Here is an 11,692-nt window from a genome sequence, read left to right on the forward strand (position 1 = left end):
CCGCGTAGCGCCGTGGAAGCGGGCCAAACGGACGGCGGGCGTCAGGAGGGGCGAGAGACGCCGGGACTTACCGAGCGGCTCCCTCATGCTGCCCCGCGCCGCCGCCGCCGCCGCTCCGGCCGGCCGGGGACCAGCGCGACCCGCCCGGCTAGCTGCAGCCACGGCCGAGCATGCCCGGAGCCGCCGCCGCCCGTCCCACCCACCCACCGCTCGGCCTCGCCCCGCCCGGATCCCCGCCCACCGCCCGCCTCGCCCCGCCCTCCGCCCCGCCTCTCCCGCTAGGCGGCCTCCAGGCTCGGGCTCTCTCTCCGCCGGGGGGCGGCACCTGAGTGGGGAGCCTAGCTCACCCGCCTCGCGCGGGCCCTGCCTGGGTGGGTCGCCCTAAAGGCACAGGTGAGCTGGACACCCTTCTCTCTTTTCCTGTCACTTGGGTTTGGACGGCTTTGACCCTGTGCTAATGTCCACACACACACACATACACAAGACAAAAGTATTCATATACAGATGCACACACATTCATGTATAATCACACACAGACGCACGCCAACACACTCATATACAGTCACATACAAACTCACACACATATACACACACATGCACAAAGACATTCACATAAAACCCACAAACACCCATACACACATACTCTTTCACAAAAACACAATCAGGGAGGGCGTGAAGAGCAGAAAACAGTGCCCGTGGCAAGAGCTTAGTGCTTGGGATTTCCTTGTTTAAAAAAAGACCTCTAAGAGTCTTAGCTATAGGCTCGAGGAGACTTTAGAGGTCAGTTAGTCTATCCTCTCTTGTGATAGATGGGGAAACTAAGGCTGGGAGTGGGATTCGCCTAAAAGTGAGAGTAGGAGGCGGTCAGTGGGAGAGTCCAGACCGGAATGAACAGTTACTCCTCGCCCACTGCATGTTTCCCTGGCAGCAGTGATTAGACGGCTGCCAGGTCCATTCAAGGGCAAAAGTCCTTGTACTCTGGAGGGTGGAGAAAAGACATAAAGTGTTCAATTTTGCCAACGAGTTGGGGAGAGGGAGAGGGTGTTGGCTAAGTTGAGTCCACGAGGCCAAACGTGGATGGCAGAGCAGACTGGAATCCCTGCAGAATGAATATTTAGAAAACCTCTTAGTCACACCATGGATTTAGGGTTGTGCTCACCGCCACAACACTGGTAATACATAAATTTGTTTGCACTCTCACCGTGGACGACCCCAGTCTGAGCCCTTCATATGCATTATTTTCTTGTAATCCTCACCACAGTCCTATGAGGGGGTGCCCTGGACGCTGGGGCTCCGGGAGGCATGCAGATAGAACTTGCGGAATCTGGCCAAAGACCCTTACTCTGAACGCTAACCACAAGGAGCATATAGGCTAAGAGAGCAAAAAAAGCCAAACACGCTAGTGCTGGAGAAGACAAACACTATAATCCAATGCTATGTGTTGCATTATCTACAGTGCATCCAAGGAAACCACAGCGGGGCAGACAGAACAACACGGTCAGGTGCTTGAGGAAGGCACAGATCCCAGTTGGGGTGCTCTGCCACTTTCTAGATGTTTTACTTGACTTCTGTCCACCGCAATTTCCTCTCGGACAAAATGGGGGTAAGGATAGTGCTCGTGTCCCAGGAAAGCCGTGGTACTGGCACAGAGGGAACGTGCAGGAACTGGCAGCTCCCGCCATTGGTGTTTGTACTAACAGTGTCCTGTGGGCTGGAGCCACCACGGAAGGCTGTGGGGGGGGGCACCTGGAAGGACAGCTGCACTGTGTCTGGGCAGAGGCAAAGGATATCACCTCCAGGCTGAGGGAGTAAGATGAGAATAAAAGAAATGAATCACAGAGGCTTTTGTGGAAAAATCGTAGTCCCGTGGAGTGGTGCCATGACTTCTTGCCATAAACTCGTCTCTCAGGGACAGAGTGTCTCAATGACATACAATTCCCATTTGTCCTCAATTTGTCAACTCAATGAAATAACTTTTTCTTTTTGTGGAACACCTATATGTGCCCAGCACTCTGCAGACACATGTGGAGCCAAATATTCCTGCAAGATCATTTATCAGCCAGCAAACTGATTAGAACAATGTTATACTGTTGGGTTTCTGGGTCAAACCCACAGAAGTTTTATAATGTGACTGAAATGCCATATGGTTGTAGTAGGAAAAAAACAAAACAAAACATTGAAGCAATGCTAGGAACTAAGCTAAACCCACCCAAATAAAGTTTAATGAGAGATTGTGTTTCAGCAGAAAGGTTGGTAAAGGCAGATTTAATTAGAGGAAGCTAATGAGATTGAGCTACTATGGATTCTGAAGATGACTTTGCAATTTCGAAGATTTTTGTGGTTTCAGAGCCCTGTCTCTTTATCATGACAACCTCATTTCAAACTGTTTGGCTTCCCTCTTTCTCCAGCACTGATACATCACTAGCCCTACTCTATTGCTTTCCAGCCATGACTAAGGCCATTTGAAATGAACAAGCAGAATGAAAACAGGATAGAAGGCGGTGGAGGAACCGGGGAGTGAAGAGAAAGGTGGGAGATTTTTCTGAAGATTTGAGAATAGAATAATGATGAGGGAGGTAAGGTTAAAAAGATACATGATTATGAGGGGGTGGCTGTCTGAATTATAATGTAAGAAGACAAGAGGCAAAGGGGAGGGCGGTGCTTCCCCAAACGAGGATAAAAGTTGGCAAGGTCGGTCCACTGGGCCAATGTGCCACACTGGTGAGCAGTACACAGCCACGAGACCGTGGACGTGGCACATGAGAAACCAGCTCTACATCCGCGTGTAGTCTCATGTCTTCTATATACGCATGTATGCATATGTTGGTTGTTATGTTTTCAGAAAAAGAGGAATTTTTTTTTCATAAGTCAGGATTTTGTAACTCTGAAACCACCTGCATCAGTTTTATTTTGACTGTAGGAAGAATCACATTCCCTCTCCTCATCACCACCCACCCCGCTTTCACGCAACTTCAGTCCCTTCCACCTACCTACTTGATTTGGGGAGGTTTAAACACAGAGGAAAATATCTATCTGCTGCTTCTGTGATATGTGATATAAAATATGATTTAAACCAACTTTGAGCATGATGCCGTTAGAGATCCAGCGCTGGCCAGGGAACATGCGCCAGGATCCAGCCCTGGGTGCCCGATGGTCCCCGCCTTTCTCTGAATCCGAGAGAAGGGATTTCACAGACTCAGGAAGGAACTCAGATTATTGAGTCATCAGGGCAGATGTGCGATGACCAGAGAAAGAATGCTTAATGGCCTCTTAAGAAAAAAGAAAAAAGGGGGGAAAAAGGCAAAACCGTTGTTTAATTCCCTGCCTTTTCAAGGACCTAAAATAACCCTCCTCCCTCCTTGCTTTGGGGCTCTTTTGTGATGACCTACTATAAGGTTTCCTTTAGCTGACTTAGATATTCTTTGATGTTTTTCTTAGTCTGAAAAACACTACCAGTTCTCATTTTTTTTAAAGATTAATGTCCTTGATAAAACCTTGAAGTCCTTCTTGTTAACTCATTCTGAAAGTCAGACAATAATAATTATGCAAACACTGGGAAGGGTTTGATGTCCACAGGTGCCAAAAACCTTATTTTTTAGATAATGACATGCTATATGTTAATTCAGAGGCTAGTCTGCGTAATTTTTAACCATGAACTAGAACTCCATTTCTCAAAGTGCATTCCATGGACCACTTCATTTAAGATTAACTGGGGGTTTGACCAAAAGCCAGGTGCCTGGCCCTGATCCACATCGGACACAATCGTAATTTCTAATTACTACAGTTGAGACCCAGGAATCTATACTTTAGGTAAATGTCCAGTAAGTGTCCAGATGATTCTTACACACAGGAAGGTTTGAGAAGTAGGGATAGAGCACAAGAAATAGAAATCGTGTGTCAAAAGCCTAACAGAATGATTGGCACATGATAAACATTTGAAAAACAGAAGTTATCAACATTATTGTGTGATGGTGAGGAGCAGCAGAGCAATGTCTCTCGGGAATAAAATGCAAGAGGTATCTGTTAACTGTTGACTTACGTGATTTGGCACCAGCCCAGACAGAAAATTTATAATCCTGGGGATTAAGAGAGGAATAACAAATATTTTTTAATCCTATACCTTCACTCTAAGGAGAGTGAATCTGCATGGTTTTTGCATGAGAAAAATCATTTTTAATTATTTGCTACCTCTTTGTCAGCTTTTTCCTCCATAAGGCTACGCATTAATGGGAAACAGCCTCTCTGCCTCTCTCCCAAGCCCTGTCACCACCCTAGTGAAGGGGGTTGCTGTTTACTAGTGGTTGACAGACCATTCCAAGCATCCCCCTGCCTGCAGTCCGCAATTCTTTGCCAGATTCATTAGGAAAATCCCGTTTTCCTGTCCTCCCAGGAATGACAGTGGCTGGCTGGGATCCCACTGGTACAAGGGAGATGCATGTGACCTCGAGAAGACGGAGGTGTGGTCGGCACCAGAGTGGTCCAGACACGGGCAGCCCTGAGCTGCCTCTCTTGCCATCACACACCAGCTAGTCAGGAATCAACCAAAAAGAACTCCAGCATTTTCTTTAACCCCGTGTGACTTTTTATTTAAGAAATGGGAACTATGTGAACAACAACGAAACAAGTTGGTTACCAACATTAATTGCAAGAAAGAAAGAGGGAAAAAAAGCTTCCTTTTGGGGCGAGAGTGACATATTGGCCTTTTAATAAGTTGGTGATGGCTAGCAACACAGAAATGACAACACGTTGTGAGAGACAAGTGGGAACTACCTTTCATTTAATGTTTCTTCTATGCCAGGAGCTTGCCTAGGCCTTGACTTGTGTCCCTCCATGTGTGTAAGGGCAACATCTATTACCGAGGTGGGATGATTTCGAAGTGATTCCAGTTGAGCGTTGAAGAGAATGGAAATCTCCCATATAAGAAAGCTTTCTATGACTTTGTGGGTTTGCCTCTGTGAGGCTCCTACAGCATTCTGCGTAAGCTGCTACGCTATATCATGGTCTACACTGCATTTGCTCTCTCGGCATATGTGTTTAGTTCAGCTCCCAGATTCTGAGTTCTCAGTGGAACGGATTGTTCACCCCTGTCCCAACCGTGTTTTCCTCAGTTCTGCGTTTGTCTGTTTGGCATCCATCAATTACAGTACAGGGCCAACCTACCAGCCACAGCTGTTTCCAACCCTCCTGTGATGGAGAGCCCATCCTCTAAACCACCTCTGTACCTACCTGTCACACACCAAGCCAGGATGTCCCCTGATGGGGCCGCCCCTACCGCCCTGAAGCCCACTAGAGTTATTCAGATCGGCCGGTCCTCAGCTGTTTCCCTAGCCCTGCCTTGGCTTTTATACAGACACCCCAATAAAGACCATGGTCTATGCTTTCCCCATGCTCCTTCCTGTCTCCTGATGGACACTGGTGCTCCCCCCTGCCGCCCCCACCACCATGGCCCTGCATGGCACGTCAAGCCTCATGTTTCTAGAGGAACTGTGAGTAACTTTACTCTTGGCTTTCAGGGGCACTGACCTCTCCATGTTGTCACTCAGTCAGCTTTATAAATTGAGACCCAAGTACAAATCAGTCCCTCTGTCTACCACAACCTAGCCCCATGTCTTTGACAGCTGGATGAAACAATTGTCTACTGAACTGAATTGGTGAATATCTCTGAAGTGGAAAATGATCACCTAAACTCACACCGTACAAATACCGAGTTATAAATCCTCACCATATGAGTGGGGTCAAAACACTCAGCTGAGGGTCAAAGGTTACCAAAGGAAAACCGGCCAGCACTTTTAGAAAATGACTTTTCCTCGAATTATTTATCTGCTTGGTGTAAGTCTGTTTTTTGAGTTTTACTTTTGCTTTTTCCGTGTTCTGCCTTAAAAACAGCTTATTGTCCTCAAACTCTGCTTATTAGCCTCTTAAGAACCTGGGTGATATATATATCAAGGAGATGGCATGCTGTTTGTCTCTTCGGTTTAACCCACCAGAAATTAAATTTTCTAAAACCAAACAATATGAAACATGCAAATAAGAGAGGACAAAGGGAATAATTAGTAGTTTGTAGGAAGGCGACCAATAGACATGAAACATAATTCAGAGAAAAGAAAATAAATCATTAGCGAAAGTCAGCTTTTCATCAGCAGTGGTTAAAAAGTAACAATAAAAGTCGGAAACCAGTGTCTCCTTTGGCTAGAACGCTGGTGAGTAAGCTCCAGGATAGCAGCTGCAATGTTTCTTTTGTCACCCACCCTCCCCTGATAACCTGGTTCATTTTTCCCCAGGCTTTGCCGATAAGGCCCAGCAAGACTCCCCATTCCTGCAAGGCCATCACTAGAACCTCTGTCCCGCCTGGGAATCTAGAGCACATTTCTGCCGTCAGAGGCTGAACGGAGTACAGTTCTGAAGTCAGCTGGAACTGCATGTACTTTCTAGTTTTGTCAACTAGTGAATGTATTCGTTCTTTGTCTAAACATTTTTACAGTCTTCCCTATAGTTCTGGATGCCTGGAATGTGCATCAGACCTTTTGCTGAAACCACCAAATACCTGAAGGTTACCATAACTAACTAGTCACAGATGTAGTATTAAACCCACCCCTATTTTTCCCCCCTTCTCTATACAGCATACACTGGAGCTATGATATTATACATTCTTGGAACAGATGATACTCATAAACAAAACTAATATCTTTTCCAGAGAACACTGCTGTTCTTATCCGTGGTCAAGGGCCACCTGTTTATTTTATCAGGGGCCACCTGTTTATCAGAAGGCAAACCTATATAAGAGGTTATGATGGATTTTATATGTTGAAGGATTAATTTCAAATGTAGAAGAACATTTCCTAGGGCGCCTGGGTGGCTCAGTCAGTGAAGTGTCTGCCTTTGGCTGAGATCATGACCTCAGGGTCCTGGGACCGAGTCCCACCCGCATCGAGCTCTCTCTCTGCTCAGCAGGGAGCATGCTTCTTCTCTCTCTCTCTCTCCCTCTGCCGCTGCCCCCTGCTCATACTTGTGTGCTCTCTCTCTCAAATAAAATCTTTTTTTAAAAAAGAACACTTCCTACTTACTAATTCTTTGCTGCTACCTCACAATAAATTGTTCGATTATTTTTTTTAACTTTTCCCAGCTTTCCTAACGAGCTGTAGGGCACGAGCACATAGGGAAGGGAAATGCTGACACAGTAAGGAACGGGTGAGGACAAATGACTCTAATGTTGAAGTGATTACAGGATGGCAAATCTGATTTTCAGCCATTTGATGTAAAATTTTAAGGTCTTAATAACTATGTTTAAAGGAATATATTTAAAAGTTAAAAGACAGGGGCGCCTGGGTGGCTCAGTCAGTCAAGCGACTGACTCTTGATTTCGGCTCAGGTCATGATCTGGGGGTGGTGAGATCCAGCCCTGAACTGGGCTTGCACAGAGTCTGCTTGAGACTCACTCTCCTACCCCCTCCCCCTCCCCCCACTCACGCTCCCTAAATAAATACATACATACGTACGTTCATACATACATAAGTACATACATACATACATACATACATACATAAAGGAGCCCACTTTTTAAATAAGTTCCCAGATTTTAATGAGCCCCGAAGTTTGAGAGCAGCAGCGCATGACCTATCCTAATATTAACCTGCTCCTACTGAAAGGTTCTTCTGGTACCACCTCTTCGCTGGCTCTGTAGGTCTCATTACCCGCCAAGCAACTGGTTGCCCCACTGGGGGAAGCTGAATGCATTGACAATAACGTGCCTCCCAATTCCCCTGCTTGGCAGGAGGTAACATAACCTGAAGGAAGAAATACTTAGGCTCCAGAGTCAGGCAGATTTGGCTTGGAGTTACATGTTGCTGTTTATGAATTGGGCGTCTTCAGTTCTCTGAGCCTCAGTTTATAGGATAACAAACCACAATCCAGCTATGAGGATTAAATGAGATATTTTGTGAACATCTTCAGTACAGAGTCAGCATTCCATAAATGTGAACTCTTCTTTCGCTGCCCTCTTCATCGGGTTCTTGTGAGAATGAATAAAGGGAATGCAGAGCACCTGGCACATCATAGCCCTCTGCAAACACGAGCTATTAGTATCTTCAGTTTTGGGCAACTAAATATAACTTATGAGCACAGTGCCTTCGTTTGTTGAGAACCAAGGGAGGAAACTATTTCTATATTCATTTGCTTTTTATAGGAAAAAATGTTACAGAGATACTAGACGATTAACAAATTTTAAGACTGTTCCACTTAGTCTTTTAGATTGGAAAGCAAGATTGGCATTTCCTTCCTTCCTTCCTTCCTTCCTTCCTTCCTTCCTTCTGTCCTTCCTTACTTCCTTCTTTCCAGACAAGAGAATAGTACTGCAGAGAGCATGTGCATTTTCAGGTTAAAACGAAGTGTTAGACCTTAAAGCTATTGAAATAAAGAGTTTAGTTCAGATACTGTGTAAAGCAGGATATTTAGAGATACCTTCATTTTTCCAGGGAGCCCAGGTATCACAAGATTCCAAGGGAATACTTTAATAAGAGGACTCTTGTTGGGGTGCCTGGGTCGTTCAGTTAGTTGAATGTCCAACTCTTGACCTCAGCTCAGGTCTTGAGTTCAAGCCCTGTGTTGGGCTCCATGCTAGGTGTGGCGCCTACTTCAAAAATAAATAAAAAAATAAAAGGACTCTTATTTAATGTGAAATGTGAAGTCTCCGAGCTTAATCTGAGCATATGGCTGTGTGTGTGTGTGTGTGTGTGTGTACATGTGTAGGGCAGTAAAAGAACTGGCTTTCAGGATTTAGAAGACCAGTTTTGGCCCAGTGACGAGAGGATGAATAAATGTGTTAGAAATCTTGACAAAAATACTGTGGACTAAATAGCCATCTGATACTAAGCCAAGTATATCCTTTGAAGCATACATGAGCAGGATAAATTTACATGACTCTTCTTTTGGATATTAACACCTACTGTACCTGTGGCTAGCACATTACTACACTGCTTTTCACCCCTTCCTTCCAAATGGAATGGAAGGGCGCCAGGTAGGCAACCGGCCAAGGTGAAAGGAATGCAACCAGATTATAAACCCACTGAAAGTTTCAGTGATTTCAAGGTTAAGTACTCTAAGGTATCTTGGGCCAAATTCTCTGGCCCAAACATCCAAAAGAGTCAGCCTGGCTACCTGAGCCTGGCTTTCAAACATTCCCAGGTACACAGCATCTCACCTGACGTCTGAGCGGGTCACAGCAGGGGTAGTGCTGATGTGTATGGTTCTGCATCTCCCAAACACACCACAGCAATGGTTTCCAGGGAAAGGCAAGATCTGCAGCTCCATGCTCACCTCCAGCTGCCAGGGATCCCCACATGGAGGAGGAATCCAAAAAGGCTGTGGATTCCTCTGAGCAGGGTTGTGGGAGAGGAAGGTCACGGAGCATATATTACCCATGGCAAGCCCACCATCACATCCCAACACAGGATGCTTCTCGTATGTGGAGCAAAGCCTGCTTATTCTTAGAAGGCAGACCCCCTCCTTTGCATTTCTCACCTCAGACTAGCTTTTAGAGGCTTTAATTATTTCTGGTCACACAAACAGAAATCTATATAGACTTCTAGGAAGCATCTTATTCTTCCATGGGGAAAAAGGCCTTGGAATCCAGAATGGAATGGGTCAGGGTTATCCTAACCTCTGAAGGAAAGAAGTGTGCTTTGGAAATGAAGGCTATAATGCAAGCACAGTTCCCCTCTGCTCTCAGGGAAAAGCCCAGATAATAGAATCTGTCACATGTTGCTTTCAATATGTTTTTAGTAGGATTCTTAAGGAACAAGATGCTCTTCTCATTAGACCTGTTAGTCTGGTGTCATTTCACACAGCTTTATCCCAGCTCCATGGAATGGCTTAATTGATTTCACATTCCTGTCAGGACCAATGACACTGGGTAATTGTTATATAATAATTGAGCTGACGACCAGCTAAGGAGATCGAGTGCCCAAGGTGTGCTCTGACTTTGTTGGACTTTGAAGCGAAGCTATACCCCAAAACCACTCTAGGAACTTATATTCATTCTGGATAAAAATGCCTCCATAAATGGAAGCCAGTGCCGCGTCAGAAATGCCAAACACCAAACACTGGCAGGTGCCAACCTGTCAGAATGATGCCATCAGATTATGGAGCAGCACCGTGGAAAAATCTGAAGTGAGTAGGAAGAGGGGGAAATGCACTCGAAATTAGGGCAGTTTGTTTTTGCTTTACTAACATCTGCCAAAGGGGGAAGAAGTCCCCTGGAAGACTCAGGGTAAAAAGCAACAGAGCTGTCTTGCCTCTGCGTCTGCTCTGTTCCCCACAGTCTTTCACGGCTGTATGTATCCTCATTATATTACAACACTTATTCCCAAGCATTGTCACTTGTTCCGAATCTTCTCGACTGAGATGACAAATGGCGTTAGCCTGATGCTTCCTGGGGCATCCGTGTTTTCACTTCTAATTTACAAATATGGTTCAAACAGGACTTTCTGAGCATTTGGTGCCTACCCAGAAATCTGACAGAGTTACTTCTTTCTAGAGATAGAATGCCGATGCTTTTCTTTTGTCAAAATAGCTACACTGTCCAGGTGTTTGTTGATTGCAGAAACCACAGCTCCAGCTGAGTCACCAAGTGTGGTCCTCTGAGAGGGTGGGTCTCACTCAGCCAGATGTAGAAACAGGGCTTCACGTTTCACCCCAGTGCTGGCTGGTTATCCCTGCTCGAATGTTGCAGCGCAGTTGTGAAGGGCTATCTGTGTGCAGTTAGGACAATACAAGGACACACGTGTGGCCCTGGGTAGCATGGCATTGAGAATCTCTAGAGTCTATATTAGGTGGGACCGACAGAAGGCCTGTTACCCTCAACTTCACCGGAATAAAAGTCAGCATGAGAGCAAAGCCATCACCCTTGTCAAGGGTGGAAGGAAACAAAAGACATCCTATAAGCTGGTGAGAACCAGCTGGGAAGGCTGAATTGCTCAGGCCCATGTTTTATTCATTTTAAAAGGGTTTCTCAGGGAGAGGAGAAGGCACATTCCCCAGCAGAACTCGCTTGCCCAGAATGGCAGGCAAATAAATGGACATGTATGTGATTGAACTTGGGAAAATCTAAGAAGACATTTGGAATTGCAGAGAATATTAACAAGGCTGCTGCAAGCCAGCCGGGAATGGTCCAGTGAAAGCTGCCTCCCAGAGTCAGAGCTTCTAGTCTTCTGTGTGACAAGGGGACACACGGGGTGTGGCTTCTTTCCCAAAACCTGAGCAGAAGATGGTACCCGGAACTGAGCTGCCTCTGCCCTCGGCAGGGAATTGAACAGAAGAAACGTACTTTTCCATATATTTCTTCTTACCATTTTAACCATTTGTAAGCGTACAGTTCAGTAGCATTTTGTACATTCACGAGTGTACAACCACTACCACTGTCCATGGTCAGAGCTGTCTCATCACCCCTCACAGAAACCCTGTAGCCGTTAACCAATAATTTCCCACTCATCCTTCCTTTCAGCCTCTGGCACCCTCTATTCTATTTTCTCTTTAAACTTCCCTACTCTAGGGCCACCTGGGTGGCTCAGTCGGTTAAGCATCCGCCTTCAGCTCAGGTCATGGTCCTGGAGTCCCGGGCTCGAGTCCCGCATCGGGCTCCCTGCTTGGCGGGGAGCCTGCTCCTCCCTCTGCCTCTGCTCCCCGCACCCCACCGCTC

The 11,692-nt window shown here is 46.0% G+C and overlaps 1 protein-coding gene across 1 annotated transcript in view; it reads right to left on the reverse strand.

Moving 5' to 3' along the window:
- Nucleotides 1-136, reverse strand: part of JCAD (junctional cadherin 5 associated) — a 37,892-nt gene extending 37,756 nt beyond the window's left edge. The window contains exon 1 of the mRNA XM_028120851.2: nt 72-136. The gene's annotated coding sequence lies outside the window, so the exon portion shown is untranslated. The remainder of the gene's footprint in view (nt 1-71) is intronic.
- Between the last annotated feature and the right edge of the window lie 11,556 nt (nt 137-11,692).

Source organism: Eumetopias jubatus, unplaced genomic scaffold, assembly GCF_037043125.1.
Source record: "Eumetopias jubatus isolate StellerSeaLion01/CBP00866 unplaced genomic scaffold, mEumJub1_p1.0 scaffold_8, whole genome shotgun sequence".
NCBI classification, from domain to species: domain Eukaryota; kingdom Metazoa; phylum Chordata; class Mammalia; order Carnivora; family Otariidae; genus Eumetopias; species Eumetopias jubatus.